Source organism: Gallus gallus, chromosome 1, assembly GCF_016699485.2.
Source record: "Gallus gallus isolate bGalGal1 chromosome 1, bGalGal1.mat.broiler.GRCg7b, whole genome shotgun sequence".
NCBI classification, from domain to species: domain Eukaryota; kingdom Metazoa; phylum Chordata; class Aves; order Galliformes; family Phasianidae; genus Gallus; species Gallus gallus.
The window spans coordinates 106,454,542-106,468,570 of NC_052532.1; positions in this window are offsets into that span (position 1 = coordinate 106,454,542).

The following is a 14,029-nucleotide window of genomic DNA, read 5'->3' on the forward strand; positions in this document are numbered from 1 at the left end:
TGTTTTATGTAGTTTGGAAGAAGAAAATGGAATTTCTGCTCTTCCAGCTGAGTGTTTCCTACAGCCCTTGCCGAAGCCCAGGCAGTGCCATGAAGCAGAGCTGCTTTCTGTTTGAGGTGTCAGCAGCTCCTGCCTCCGAGTGCTCAGCCGATGGCTTGGCTTTTCTTGTGCGCTCACTGCAAGCACACTCTGCTGTCTATGTATATGTAACTGCTAAAGTTTACCAGGTAACTCACTGTATTCAGTGAATAAATGCACAGCCAGACAGATGTCACTTTTAACATGCATTCAATTACACATTTAATCCATTTTGTATTTATTTAATTCTTCCCGCCTCACCACAGGGATGCTGTGCACAAGCAGCAAAACAGTCCTGCTCCTGCATTGAAATCCAGATGTAGGATCCAGCACGGTGGTACAGGAGCTGAGGTATCTCACCACGCTCGATGGCCTTTGGCATAGACATGGCCAAAGGAGGTAATGCCTCTGGAGGTACTAATGGACACTAGGTCAATATCCTTAGCCACCTGTATAGTTCTTCTAATAGTTTTTGGCTACTATTAAGACTAGTTTCAGGGGAAAAATAAGATTAAGAAATCTTTGAGGAGGTTTTCTTAAGATGTCATGCTGCTATTTGCTATAGTTTCTTAAAACACAAGTCATCGTTTGGCCGGACGCAGCTTTGCAAGAGTAGCTAATTTGAGCTTTCTAAGAGAGAGTAATTCCTACCTATTTATTTGTAAATAATGAGCCCAATTTTTATACATAAGAAGGAGGTAGGCAAGATTTTTCCTGTTTTATCTGTAATTAAACCTTTGCTGAATACTAAATATTTCCTGAAAATCTGTCATGACTGAAAAAAAAATTGCTATTAATGAAAAGTTGTCATCCTTTTGACTAAAAAAGGTGGCCAAAAGAAACTGGTATGCATTCATTTCTGATAAAGCACCTGAAGGTGTGCAGTGTTGCATTCTACAGAGGAGTGGGCCAAAGCAGAGGATCTGAGGGGGGCCTGTGAAAAAGAAGGGGACAGACTCTTTAGCAGGGTCTATCGTGAAAGGACAAGGAGAAATGATTTCAAACTAAAAGAGAGGAGATTTAGATTGGATAGAAGGAAGAAGTTTTTACAATAAGGGTGGTGAGGCAGTGGCACAAATTGCCCAGAAAGGTGGTGGATGCCCCATCCCTGGAGACACTCAAAGTCAGGCTGGATGGGGCTCTGAGCACTTGATCTATCTGTAGGTGTCTCTGCTCATTGCAGGAGGATTGGGCCAGATGGCCTTCAGTGGTCCCTTCCAATTCACACAATTCCATGATTCAATGATTCTATTGCCAGTCATCCACAGTTTCACACAACCCTCTGAAATCCCATTTCAGCTGCTCTCCTACTTCCAAAATTTAAAAAGCTGGATGAGTTAAATTGAGAACAAATGTGTACACCTAAGATTAAGATATCTGCCTGCTGGCAAAAGAGTGGCATGGTGTCAAGAATGTTCTACTTCACCTGTATGCCTAACTTAGCTCCAACGAGACCTTGCCAATCTTTTAGGAAGGAAAATCTAAAAGAAGACATCATGGGAAACTGTGTCTGATGTTTTTCTTTTTGAAGTGTTTCTCCAGAGTCAGTTGAGAGTTCAGCAGTTTCCAAGTGCACATGAAGAAGCAGCAGCATGATGGATATGAGGGAGGAGGGCCGAAGGCAAGATGGCAACAGTTAAATATGTGGTTTGAGTGAGTTCAGTGTTAATTTAAGAGATTGTGGTCATTTCAGACAGAGAGAGAAAGAAAAAGGAGTGGTGAGTGCTGCAGAGATAATTATTCTAAAAGCTAATTCATGTATTTGCTAGTATTGGAGAATGGACTCTCACACTTCCAAAGAAATATATCTGAATTGATTATTTTATCTGCTTTTTTTCAGTCTATGTGTGGCAGAGTATAAAAGCTCAGAGATTCATGATCCCATCTAAAAGATACACTGTGCTTTCCCTGAGGTGCTCTATCAGAGCACATCTGCCACGAGGCTCCAGCCTGGCAGGCATGTCTTGTCTGTCAGACACAGGTGGAGAAGAGCAGGTTGATCTTCCTAGTGAGAGAGCAAGCTATAGAGAACAAAAGCAAAACGGTCTCATTTTGGGCTGTCATTGTGAAAGCTGCTAGGGCTGAGGGCTGAGAGCCCCAACATGCTATCAAAGAAAACAAATGAATTCTGAGTCAGGTTTGGCTGCACACTAGGTGAGCATACAGGTATGCTGCTCTAATTATTTGAGAATATGGCCTTTCAAAGTTCTATATTTTATTTCTGAAGGAGAGACTTTTTCATGTTCGGCATTCTGCAAAACAGTCTGTATGGTAAGGGCACTTTGATATTCATATGAATTGTGTTGTTTAAACTAAGTACACAAAAACACATGGTCAATAGCCATCATGTTTTAATAGCAACAGTTCATGGAAGTAGCGTTACACGGAACAGAAATCCATTTAAAAGCTTCAGAGTTGCTTTTCCCTACATGCACACACAGTGCACTGCTGCTGGGCAAATAGATAAATGCAACCCGTTGGACCTGCAAATCAATTTCTGTATTGTTAGAGACAAGTGAAAATGAGTCTTTTGCACTATTGACCCCAGACAGGCTGGGCATTGGTAATAGCAGGTCAGACCACTGTTTCCTTTATGGCCCAATGCTGATAACCCTGCTAAATTATCTCCAACTGAAACCTGGACGTTGTGGCTAGCGAGGAATAAGAATCACTAGGGTTTCCCATGCTCTCTGGTCGTAACGAAAGCAAAGGGAGACAAGTTCATGACAGAACACAGCATGGTCATCCCTACTGAGCACTGACAGGCAAGCTTCAACAGGTTTCAACGGGCATCCAAAGACTTTATTGCTCTCAGGTGTCCATCCCAGCCACACAAATATCCTCACCCTGGTTTTGGGTACTTATAGCTCAGTGGGTGCTTTAAGCTGGTGAGTCAGTCTCCTCTGTCTGCTGAGTTTGTTTATCTGGTAGCAGCAGCAGTGACTGGTGGGTGCTGAGGCCCTGAGGCTTTTCCTTCTATTATGAGTTTTAACCCTCTTCCCTCTGGGGTCAGACACTTAGCAAGAAGGACACTGGTCCAGCAGAGCAGGAAAATCAGGCAGTCCCTTCTGAGATGTCAGCACTCAAACTGGATGGTAGAAGCAGGACTCAGAACTGGGATGACAAAGTGCACAAGTGGCCACAGAAATCCTCCAAAACTTAAAAACCTTCCCACCAACAGATATTGTAAAATCATGTAGAGCTCTCTGTCCTGGCACTGGATTCACCAGCAGCCAGCATCTGGAATGCTGAGCTGCTTTGAGGAGAACGATCAGTTGCACAGAGCTGAAAACATGAACATAAAATACGAATTCTGAATTTATTTTACTGCAAAAAGAGGAAAATACTCTAGTAGGAAGTATAAAGTGGAACAGGCTGCCCAGGGAGGTGGTGGAGTCACTGTCCCTGGAGGTGTTCAAGAACCATGTGGATGTGGCATTGAGGAACATGGTCAGTGGGCATGGTGGGGATGGGCTAATGGTCAGGCTGGATGATCTTGGAGGTCTTTTCCAACCTTCATGATTCCATCATTCTAAAGCCTCTATAAGCCAGCCCCTTGCACAGGTGACCATCTCCATACTCATGGTGAGCACAGCCTGTGGAGGATGAGGTGAGGTTATTGCAGCCCCTTTTGACTGCTGAGAAAAATGTACAAGGCCTGAGGTTGTTTAGGCTAGAGCAGACTAGACGGAAGGATTACCAGCTGCAAGCATGAAGATTCTGAAGGGGAATAAAACCATCATCTTCGATCTTGAATAGCAGAAATTGGAGGAGGGAAGTAGTCACAGAATAGATACGCTTTCCCAAGCACTATGGACAATGCACCACTGTGAGGGCTCATCTGAGCTGGACCAGACCCATCATCTCTGGAGGCTTTTAGGAACAGACTGGAGAAGTACCTGTCAAGAATAGCACAGCTCTTCTGGGCAGGCAAAACTTTGCAACTAAAAAAGTTGCAAAGTCCTTAGCCCTGTTTTTCTACCACTGTAGGACAGTTGCAAAACATTGCTTTGAAAACTCAGCTCTGTGACTAATTTTATTGGTTACATCTCCAGTAGGCATAGCAGGAAACAAATTTGCACAGTGTTCATATTGCTACTGTGGGTCTGGACAGTGTTGGATATTCAGGTCCCTTCTTACTACTCTCTACAAAGCTTTGAGGTGAAAGGACAAGCCAGAGTATGTCTCTTCCAGAGAGATGAGATACTGATGGCCAACTGAGAAAATCAGCAGAAAAACAGCTGCATCACCCCAGCCACATATTAAATAGTACTTCTCTTCATTTCCACATTGTGCTTTCTTCTCCCTCTCCTTTATCTATCACTTTAGAATTTGTTTTCTCTTCACTGAACTTAGCAATAACTCCTAAGAGGCCAAAATCCGATATTACCTTGACTAGGCTTCATGAGCCTAAAAACACCATAAAACTACTCTGTCTGTGCAGGCAGGAAGGAGCTTTTTCCTGGCTAATGTAGAACATGTCAAAGAGAAAAAAAAAATTGATTTGAATAAAAAACAAATCAAAACAAAACAAAACTGCAGTATGCTGTTAATTGGCGCCATCCAAATGCCGATGTACATTTTGTCCTTGCGGTGGAGGGCAGGCGAGTGGTGTAGTATGTTAAAATATGTCTGTATCTTTCTCTGTAAATAAATTGTTTAGAGTTCTCAGATTTCTAGCTAAATGGTTATGAAGTTTATCAGGGCTTGCAGATAGTGTTGGTTCAAAATAGGATCTTGCAATTATCACTCAATTACAGTCCTTCAAAATCAGACGGCGAGGCACCATTGGCACAGCCCCAGGAAAACATTCTGTACAGAGATACTAATCAGGATGCTGCTCCTAACAGCTAACATGAAATTCATTTTAATACACTCTGTGCTGAGCAGCTTGATGTTGTCGGATCAATTCGCTCCTTTGATTTTGCAGAGTCCCGGTGAATAAAATGTAAGCTAAGGCTCCAATTCATTCCAGCTATTCCATTATTTACTAGTGTGTCAGAAGATTTCACAACTGATCTTTAATGGGAGACTTAAAGCTTGTTCTTTAGGTGGGAGAGGGAGGGAGGGCATGGAGTGAGTTGCTGAAAGGTTGTAACTCAGCCCACCAGTCATCCATGTCAGCTCCACCAAGCTCTGTCTTGGAGATTTCCACAGTTCAGAAGATCATGGTTGTGGATATGGCTTGGCTGGACTTTTTAATGGAAAATGCAGCCTATTTTCTAAAAACTAGGGATGTCTTCCACTCACACTGCCTGGGAAGTGTGGGGGGGTCACACGGGGGTCTAAGGGAAGATATAAGAGAATAGTTATACAAGTCAGACAATCTCTTTTCATAGGAGGTCCAGAGGGGCTCACCTCAGCCAGAGAGAGAACTCTAGCAAGTGTATGACTTCAAGAAAAAAGTCACATAGAGGGTGGTGATATCAAACACTGCATTAACTTGAAGCCCTAAGCACCAGACAAAGGGAGAGTTGTGACATTGCTCCCCTAGAAATATTTCACTGAGGTAATATGGAATAAAACTGTCACTAATTTCCTCATAATCTTGCAGTACAGAGAGGGATGTCATATATTCCATATGAAGATCAGATTAGTGGAAACTTTGAAACAATAACTTAATGCCTATCTACACAATTTGAATCCAAAATTGTTCATTTATTGGAAAAACCCAAGATAGTGACAGAAATGTGTAATGCTTTAATACTCTAGAAGGGTACAGATTTAATACTCTAGAAGGGACATGGTTAGTGGGCAATATTGATGGTACGTGAATGGTTGGACTAGATGATCTTGGAGGTCTTTTCCAACCTTAATGATTCTATGTTTCTATGATTCTAAATTCACATGCACAACAGAAGTTGTTTCGTTCAGGGTGGTTGACTTGTTTCCTTGTGTTTTGCTAGGCTTCAGGGATTAGGAATACCAAATAGCAAAACTGTAATTCAATTATAAGATAACAAAACTGAAGCAAGAAAATACCTTCAAGTCATGTGATTCAAAAGGTAAAGCACTGTGGTTTGAAGGCATGCTTCCTAGGTTCTTGGCTGATATGCCTGATTTTCTTGATTTGTATGAAAATGAATATTCCAATAATGCCAAGAGAGAAGTTTATTCAAAATAAGTCATGTTTACCAAACTTCTGTACAACACGCACTTTCATCACCCTTACGAAGAAATGCAGCACTGTGGGAGCACTGCTCCCAGTGCTCTCCAACACTGCTCCGTGAAACCCATGGCCCACAGAATTTGGAGAAGTTGGGACAGGACAGCTGTCAGGAAGGAAATTGCTTCAGACAGATAATTGAACAAATCACCTAATGCTGTAATGGCATACAAGGGTCAGGGCTCCTTCTTGATATTTCAGTGATGTGCTGGGTATTTAGAAGAAAACATATTTCCAAATTCTCCAAAAGCCTTTTGCCATCCTGCTACCACTTCTTTCTGGGAATGCGAACCACCATGTGGCACTGCTGCAAGGCCTCTTTCCCAGCTGCAATGAGCACATAATACTCAGGGGTATGGTTCTTCCATTGTCCAATTTATCATGAGACCTCTAGAAGAAAAACTGCAGCAGACAGTGAGGGAGTTTCCCCTCTTGCTGTCTAACAGCAGTCAGTTCCTCATGCCAATGTTTCCTGAAGACTAAGCACTGACGTCTGGAACTATTTTCAGCTACTTCTGCTCAAAGATGGCACAGATGTGTGCAATGCAAGATAAATAAATGGCAAAAGCAAATACCAAGCTCTCTGCTCACGATTTCTTTCCCACCAGGAAGAAATCATCATCATTCTTTGGTCATCATCTCTCTGTGTGCACATCAGAAGTGACAGATAAAGAGCGTGGTTTACTTTACTCCAGGTTGCACCCCTGCTTCAGTACTGCTGCCACCAGCATTGCAACTGAGCTCAGCTGTGGACGAGGACTGAGAAAAAAATACATTTTTTACAGTCTGAGTTTCTTAGGTGTTGCATCCTGGCTTGGCCTTTTGGTCAGTTTTGTAAAACTGAGGTGGGGAAAAAAGTCTTTTTTCCAGTAGACTAATTCCTCCACTGCCAGCTGCACTGGCTTCCTTTGCTGGCTTCTGCCTCTTCTTTCTTGTAAGTGAAAAAAAAAAATTAAAAATCCCCTGGCTCCTTAAAGGGAAATTTTAGCCTCAGCTCAACAGATTTCTCTTCAGACCACGGCTCATATGCATTCCCAGTCTCACTTACAGCTGGAAGAGAAAGAATGAAAGGAGCTGTGTACAGAGTGGGATGAGGAAAACAAATGAACATGGGAAAGGGAATGGCTGGGCTCAGGCACAGACCCATTCTCTGCAAAGGAGACTAGAAGAGGTAGGGTAAACTGTGCTCTGTCTTCTCTCTCTGGAAGCTGAGAATAAAAGTGGAAACTGAGTCATCCAGAGCTGTGGGGTGGCTGTCTTATCCTTACATAGAGCTCCCCAAAGCAGGCCAAACCTACAAAACTACTAACAAGGGAATTTATAGGCTAGATATTGATAAATAGAGAAAACAAAGTGACCAAGAAAGAAATTAGAAGTGTTTATACCCATCACCTCAGCAGCACACTATGTCTTCACTGATGGGTTTTTCAACTCAATGACTTTTGGAATTACAGCAACTATTGTACAACTATTTCTGGCTTCTAGGAAAGTCTTCTTTCAGTTCTTTCTAAGGCCTCAGTCGGTGTTTGGACCCTGCTTCCCCTAGCAACCAGTCAACCTATTTTACCTTGAGCAATTGGCTTGCATCACTTGCCAGTCTCCATTGCTCTAACTTCCCTTCTCTTGGGAAGCCTTATTTCTCTCACCTGCTCCAAGGAAAAGAAATGGAAAGACAATAGGCAAGACGAAGACAGAAAAACACCACCACAAAATAAAAAAAATAGGTATTTGATTCAAGCTCAAGCTACATGTCATGTTACAGGATACATGGAGGAAAGTAGATTTGGCACGAATCTCACTCCCTGATTTTTCACTCTATAGTCAGTACGGTATAACTCATTGTTCTCCAGATATCTCCTCTGGTTATCAATCAGGCCTCCTAGAATGATATTCTAGCTTGCTTATTGACATTTAGGTAAGAGGAAGAATGAAAACGAAAGAGGAAAGCAGTGTCAGAAGATGACATTTTTATTTACCTGTTGTTTCCAGAACCCTTTGCATTAAGTGTAATTCTGAAAGCGGTTATTGCTATATTTTTTTCAGCAAACAATCTAACTGCTTTGAATATATATTAGAATTCATCTGACTTCCAGGGAAACATCTATTTTTATCAGGAAACCAGTCTCCCAAATGCTTAAATCAAAAAACTTTGGCTTTATTTGCTGAACGCCAAAAAGACTTAGATTTTTACAAATGTTATGTGAGAAATTTCCACAGGAAAAGAAAAAAATCTTGTCTTCAGATGGACGCAGATTTATAGTCAGATGAATCATAAAGTGTCACGCTCAGAAGGAACTCTGCCCAGAGAGTTCCTTTTCCTGCTAATGTCATGCTTCTGCCTTTGTGGTTCACTGCTTGCATATGTCCCTGACTGACATCCCCTTAGAAAGATTGGTGAGATTGCAGAGAGATTTCCCTACACCATGTGCATGTCATTTATGTTATATGACACTCTCAGCTGTGTTTTTTACCTTTCATGTAGGAAAATGCATTAATGCAGTTATTGTTCTTGGCTCACATATATATGTCTGTGTGTATAAATATTTACACATTTGTGTATACACACACACACACAAACACACGCCTATATATGCGTGTTTATGTATATGTAAACATAAATATATTGATATGTGTATAATTAAGTGCATGTGGATAGATGAATGGATGGATGGATGGATAGATAGATAGACTGACCCTTACAGGCCATCTGGTCCAACCCCCCTGCAATGAACAGGGACATCTACAGCTAGATCACGTGCTCAGAGCCCCATCCAGCCTGACCTTGAGCATCTCCAGAGCCAAGGCACAAGGCATCCACCACCTCTCTAGGCAACCCATTTCAGTGCCTCCCTGCCCTTATGGTAAAAAACTTCTTCCTTATATTCAGTCTAAGCCTCCCCTCTTTTATTTTGAAACCATTTCCCCTTGTCCTATCACAACAGACTCTGCTGAAGAGTCCCCTACTTTCTCATAGCCCCCCTTTAGATAATAGATAAATAGATGGATGGATAGATACAAAGAATAACAGCATCTTTACAAGCAGGGGAAAGCATCATGTAGGGATTTTTTTATTTTTTATTTTTTATTTTTTTGAGCAACAATCACTGGTCATGTAAAAATATTTCATACTGTAAATGGAATGTTCTGAGTGGGAGTTGCTGTCTGTCTCATGCTAATTTGGCCATACAAGTGTAGTGATGTCTGCAGGAGTGAGCCCCCCTCAGCAAGCCCCCAGGTCCAGAGCTGGTGCATGAGCGGCTGGTCGGGACAGGGACACTCCATCCTACCGGCAGCATCAGTTCAGGCTGAGTGCCCGCTGTCAAGCCACGGTGGTGGCTATCCCCCAGTGAGGCACAGCAAGCGTTGCTTGGGGCCTCAGCCCTGTCATTCTGTCTCCCACTTGGGCTCATTTATTAAGAGAGTCAGCAGGAAGCAGCCATGGGGAAAGGGGGATCTGGCAGTGACAAACCCACAGCTTAACAAGCACTTTGCAGCAGGGCTTGTCAGAGCCTCCCTCCCCATCCTGCACTGACAGCAGATGCTTGAGCCCTGAGACCAAGCACGATCTCATGAGAATTGCCCTGGGAGCTTCATTTTGCCTGGGCCATGGGCTGACTCTTGTGCTGTTGTGAGTCTGAGCCTGGGCATGAGTTGGGATTGCTTGGGTTAAGTGAGTCTCCAGTGGTCAAGTGCTCACAGCAAAGGGCAGACCACAAAAATCAGCATGATAGTTATTTACCATAACCATATACAAAACCACAAGCAGCAGAGGTTCCCTGAAACACATCAGAGACTCCGCACATCTCTTTATTAAAGATCGTCTGTGTTTGTTACACTTCAGCTCGCCTTCAAATCACAAATAAAACCAGAGAACTCTAAGTCAACCAATACAAACCAAAAGACAAAAATACTATCTAAAGGAACAAAACAACATAATGAAAATGTTTCCCTCTTCCCCATTTTTTTCCTCTTTGCTTTAACTTTGAATTGATTTTAGTCTGGTCTAGCAGCGGAGATTAGTTATAAGCCATTATAAAATTCTTTTATTCATAAATAAAATATCTGCACTGTTTGAGAGTTATCTATTGCTTTTGACAGTAATGAACTCGTCATACATTTTAGTAATCCATTATGATCAATCTGAAGTCCTTAAGACTAAAGGAAGCAGTTCTCTGGTTAGAAATCAACTCTCTGGCTCCATGTCAGTGACACCACTGTTCCAATTTGTATAATTCGTATTTCTATTTACACACTCATTCCAATCTGACACCCCTTTTGTTTTGAGAAGCTTTTCAAAGGGTTCTATTTTTTCACTCCTAAGAATCTTTTCCATCAGTTCCAATCAAGAAATTAAGTCTGACACTTAAATGGTCAATTTTGCACCCAAACAGATGAAAATACTGAAGTTGCCTTTGTTTTTTGTTTCCTTTTTTCCTGCCCTTCTCAACCACAGCCTTTTTCCTTAACCTTTCCTCCTCCCAGGTCGTTGGCCCAAGACATGTTCTTTCCCATAATGTTTCCATAAGGCCTCTCAAGTCAGGCCCTGGGGTTTGCTCTGTCCAGTTGCTGACTCACAGCAAGAGGGTTTTCCTATTTTCCCATTAAAAAAAAAAAAAAAAAAAAAAAAAAAAAAAGTGGAGACACTTAAGCAAACTGACATTTCCAACTTACTGTAATGTCAGAAAATAACAAGGTTTGTGAATGTTACTGGGCTGGCAAGGGAGCAACCAATTTGCAAGCCGCCAGAAGGTAGAAAGCTCCCAGGCAAATGGGCAGACACAGAGCAAGAGATGGCCATCTATCCATCCTTCCATCCATTTCATCCATCCATCTACCTATTCATCTATCCATTCATCCTTCCCAGGCCTCCCTGAACCATCTGAGCTGTTTCTTTCTTCCTTTTCAGTCAGGCACAGATAAAGTGATCTGAGCCTCTGTGCAATTAAACTGAAGAGGGATTAATGGCTTTATTTACTACTCTTTCTCAGAAAGTTTTGTCATTATTGATTAGCCTGTCAATAAGAGGAGTTGTAAAAGCACAAATATGAGTGAGGTGCTCAGCCACCATCTGTGCCTCTGAAAAGCTCTCTTTGTAGAACAACATAGAATATATATCCTACACTTATATGTAGGCCTGATGACTTTTTCAGAAAAATAATGCAGTTTCACTTGGCCTAAAATTGTCTGCAAGCTGGAGTCAAACTCTGCATATCATGTAAAAAAAAATAAAATAAAGGGGAAAAAAGTGTTGTAAATGTGAACTGTGCTATTTTGAAGCTAAGAATTTGGAGATCTTGAAGATACAATTGAAAGAATTTTAGACATCAGACACATCTTCATGGGTACATGGTTTTGTATTCCTTATGTACTGATATGAATAAGGAGAAGGGAATATCAGTTGCAGTTTACAGCAGCTCATTTCAGTGCCATCACCAAAAGCTTTCTCCTATTTAAAGTACACACCAATTTTTAGGTGTTATATTAGAATTTGGCCCCAACTGTCACATTCTTCATTTTCTTTTCCTCAGGAAAATAATAAAAATTGATTATTCACACAGTTTAAATTCTAGAAACGTCCCATTATCTACATGAAATCCATCTTTTATTTATAAGAAGTGCAGAAGCAGGAAAAGAAATGGTGGCTAATGATAAGATAAATTTAGAGAAAGAACTGAGTTCTCAAGCAAACAATAGAGGACCGGTCAGCCCCTATCTACGAGACCCCAGGCAGATTAACAGACCCATTTTTCTAGATGTAAAGACAACAAGCAGAGTCCAGTGCGAAAATCTCCAGCCTCTGAAGGTCAAGGGAAGGAGAGTCAGCTGCTACTGGGGAAATGGAGCAACAAGCAAGGGGGTTAGGAGGGCAACTTATATCTCCCAATCCAGAAGTGGAGGATATGCCTGGTTTCTGAATTTGCAAAGTTTAGGTAAGATTGGGGATACATAAATGTCTGTTGTTCTAAGTGCTTCCTCTGTGTAAGTATATTTTTGGGTGGATGAACAACACACTGGTTTTGGTAAGTTGTTTTGAGTCACATCAATCACAGTCACAGTAGCCTGGAAGGAAGTCTCTTTCAGGTGCTCTGCACAGTTAAGCTCCACAGTTTTTGCCATACTGATAAATGGGATAAGGGTAGGACGGAAACCCCAAGATCCACTCTCTTCAAAGAGATGGGGAACATAAAACCTCTCACCCAACACTGAGGTAAAATGCCTGTTCAAGGGGTAACTATTAAAGGATTTCAGAAAGGTGATGTACAGTGTTCACACTATGTGGTTTTGGCTTTTATAACAAATAACTGATTTACATTTAAAGAGAGAGCTATGTCTAGCACTTCCTAAGCAGGTACAGAAGTAAATGTGATCAGTCATCAAGTCTGTGTTTTTGGTCCGATGTCTTAATATTATATAATCTATTAATTCAACAGGGCGTGCCCCAAGCTCAGACTGGTATTCACTGAGAGGGGTGGTACAGGCTGATTGTCATTTCCTCCAGAAAACAACAGATTTGCTTTCTGAATTTGCAAGACCCAAGCTTAACGGGCGTCTTCCTTCTCCTCCTCCTTCATCAGGGACTGGAAATGGGAAATACCTGTGGCTAGCTGTAAACCCAGTCTCTTTCTGTTTCAGGGTGCAGCAAGCAGAGGACAGGCCTTGCACAGCACACCTGGGGAGCTGCCTTCCCTCCTCATGCTTCACTAATGGGCTGACAAAGCTTACTCCTGCAATATGCTGGTTGGATATCAGGAAAAACTTCTTTACAGAAAGGGTTGTTAAGCACTGGAATGGGTTCCCCAGGGAGGTGGTTGAGTCACCATCCCTGAATGTGTTTAAAAACCGTTTGGACATGGTGCTTGGGGACATGGTTTGGCAGAGGGTTGTTAGAGTTAGGGTAGTATGGTCAGGTTGTGGTTGGACTTGATGATCTTTAAGGTCTTTTCCAACCTGAGCGATTCTATGATTCTATGACAGAGACATCACTTAAAACCAGACAGCCTCTCCAGAAAATGGTGAGGGATTTCTAAGATCAACACCTGCTCCCAGCGTAAACAACTCTGCCCAGCTACTCGGTCTAGTAGTAGGAGAGTACCACCGGTTTCAGAGCTTTTGCCCCAGCTGAGAATCTGACAATCCAGTATGATGATTAGACCAGAGAATTGCATCAGCCCACATTCAGACTAGTTCAGTTTTCTTCTCAAATCTAATTTTAGATCTCCTCTGCTATTATTTATTTAACAATTAGATATAGATTGCTTTCATTGATTGCCTTCTTTTGCTTCTTTGTAATTTGCCTGTTCTTTCTTGAATATCTCAGAAGTGTATTACTGAATTGTGCTAAGACTGGGAGAAAGAAACTCTGTTGAATCAAAAACTAAAAAAAAAAAAATTAAAAAAAAACCACAAAAAGAAAGATAATCAACAGCATTACTTTCTAAACTGCATTCATCCTCAATTTCTTCCTGTCAGTTCTGCTGGGGTTTCTAGTTTCCTCTGTGTATAACTAGTTGCAACTGTGCTGTTGCAGTCTGCAACAAACTACTTTTACAAGAACAGAAAAATGTGGCTTGAAAGTGATGTTGAGTTGTCTTCAGCAGAACCTTATGTTCCACTGTATAGCAAAAGCTTTCCACCATTTCTGGCCTGACACCTGTACAATGTTTCTGACTGCTTTTATTTTACTTTCTGCAATATACCATTAACTTGGCAGCAGAATAAGTGATATGCTGCACATACTATGTGTGTTCCATAAATCCTGGGCAATTGAAGTAGGGAATATTAATA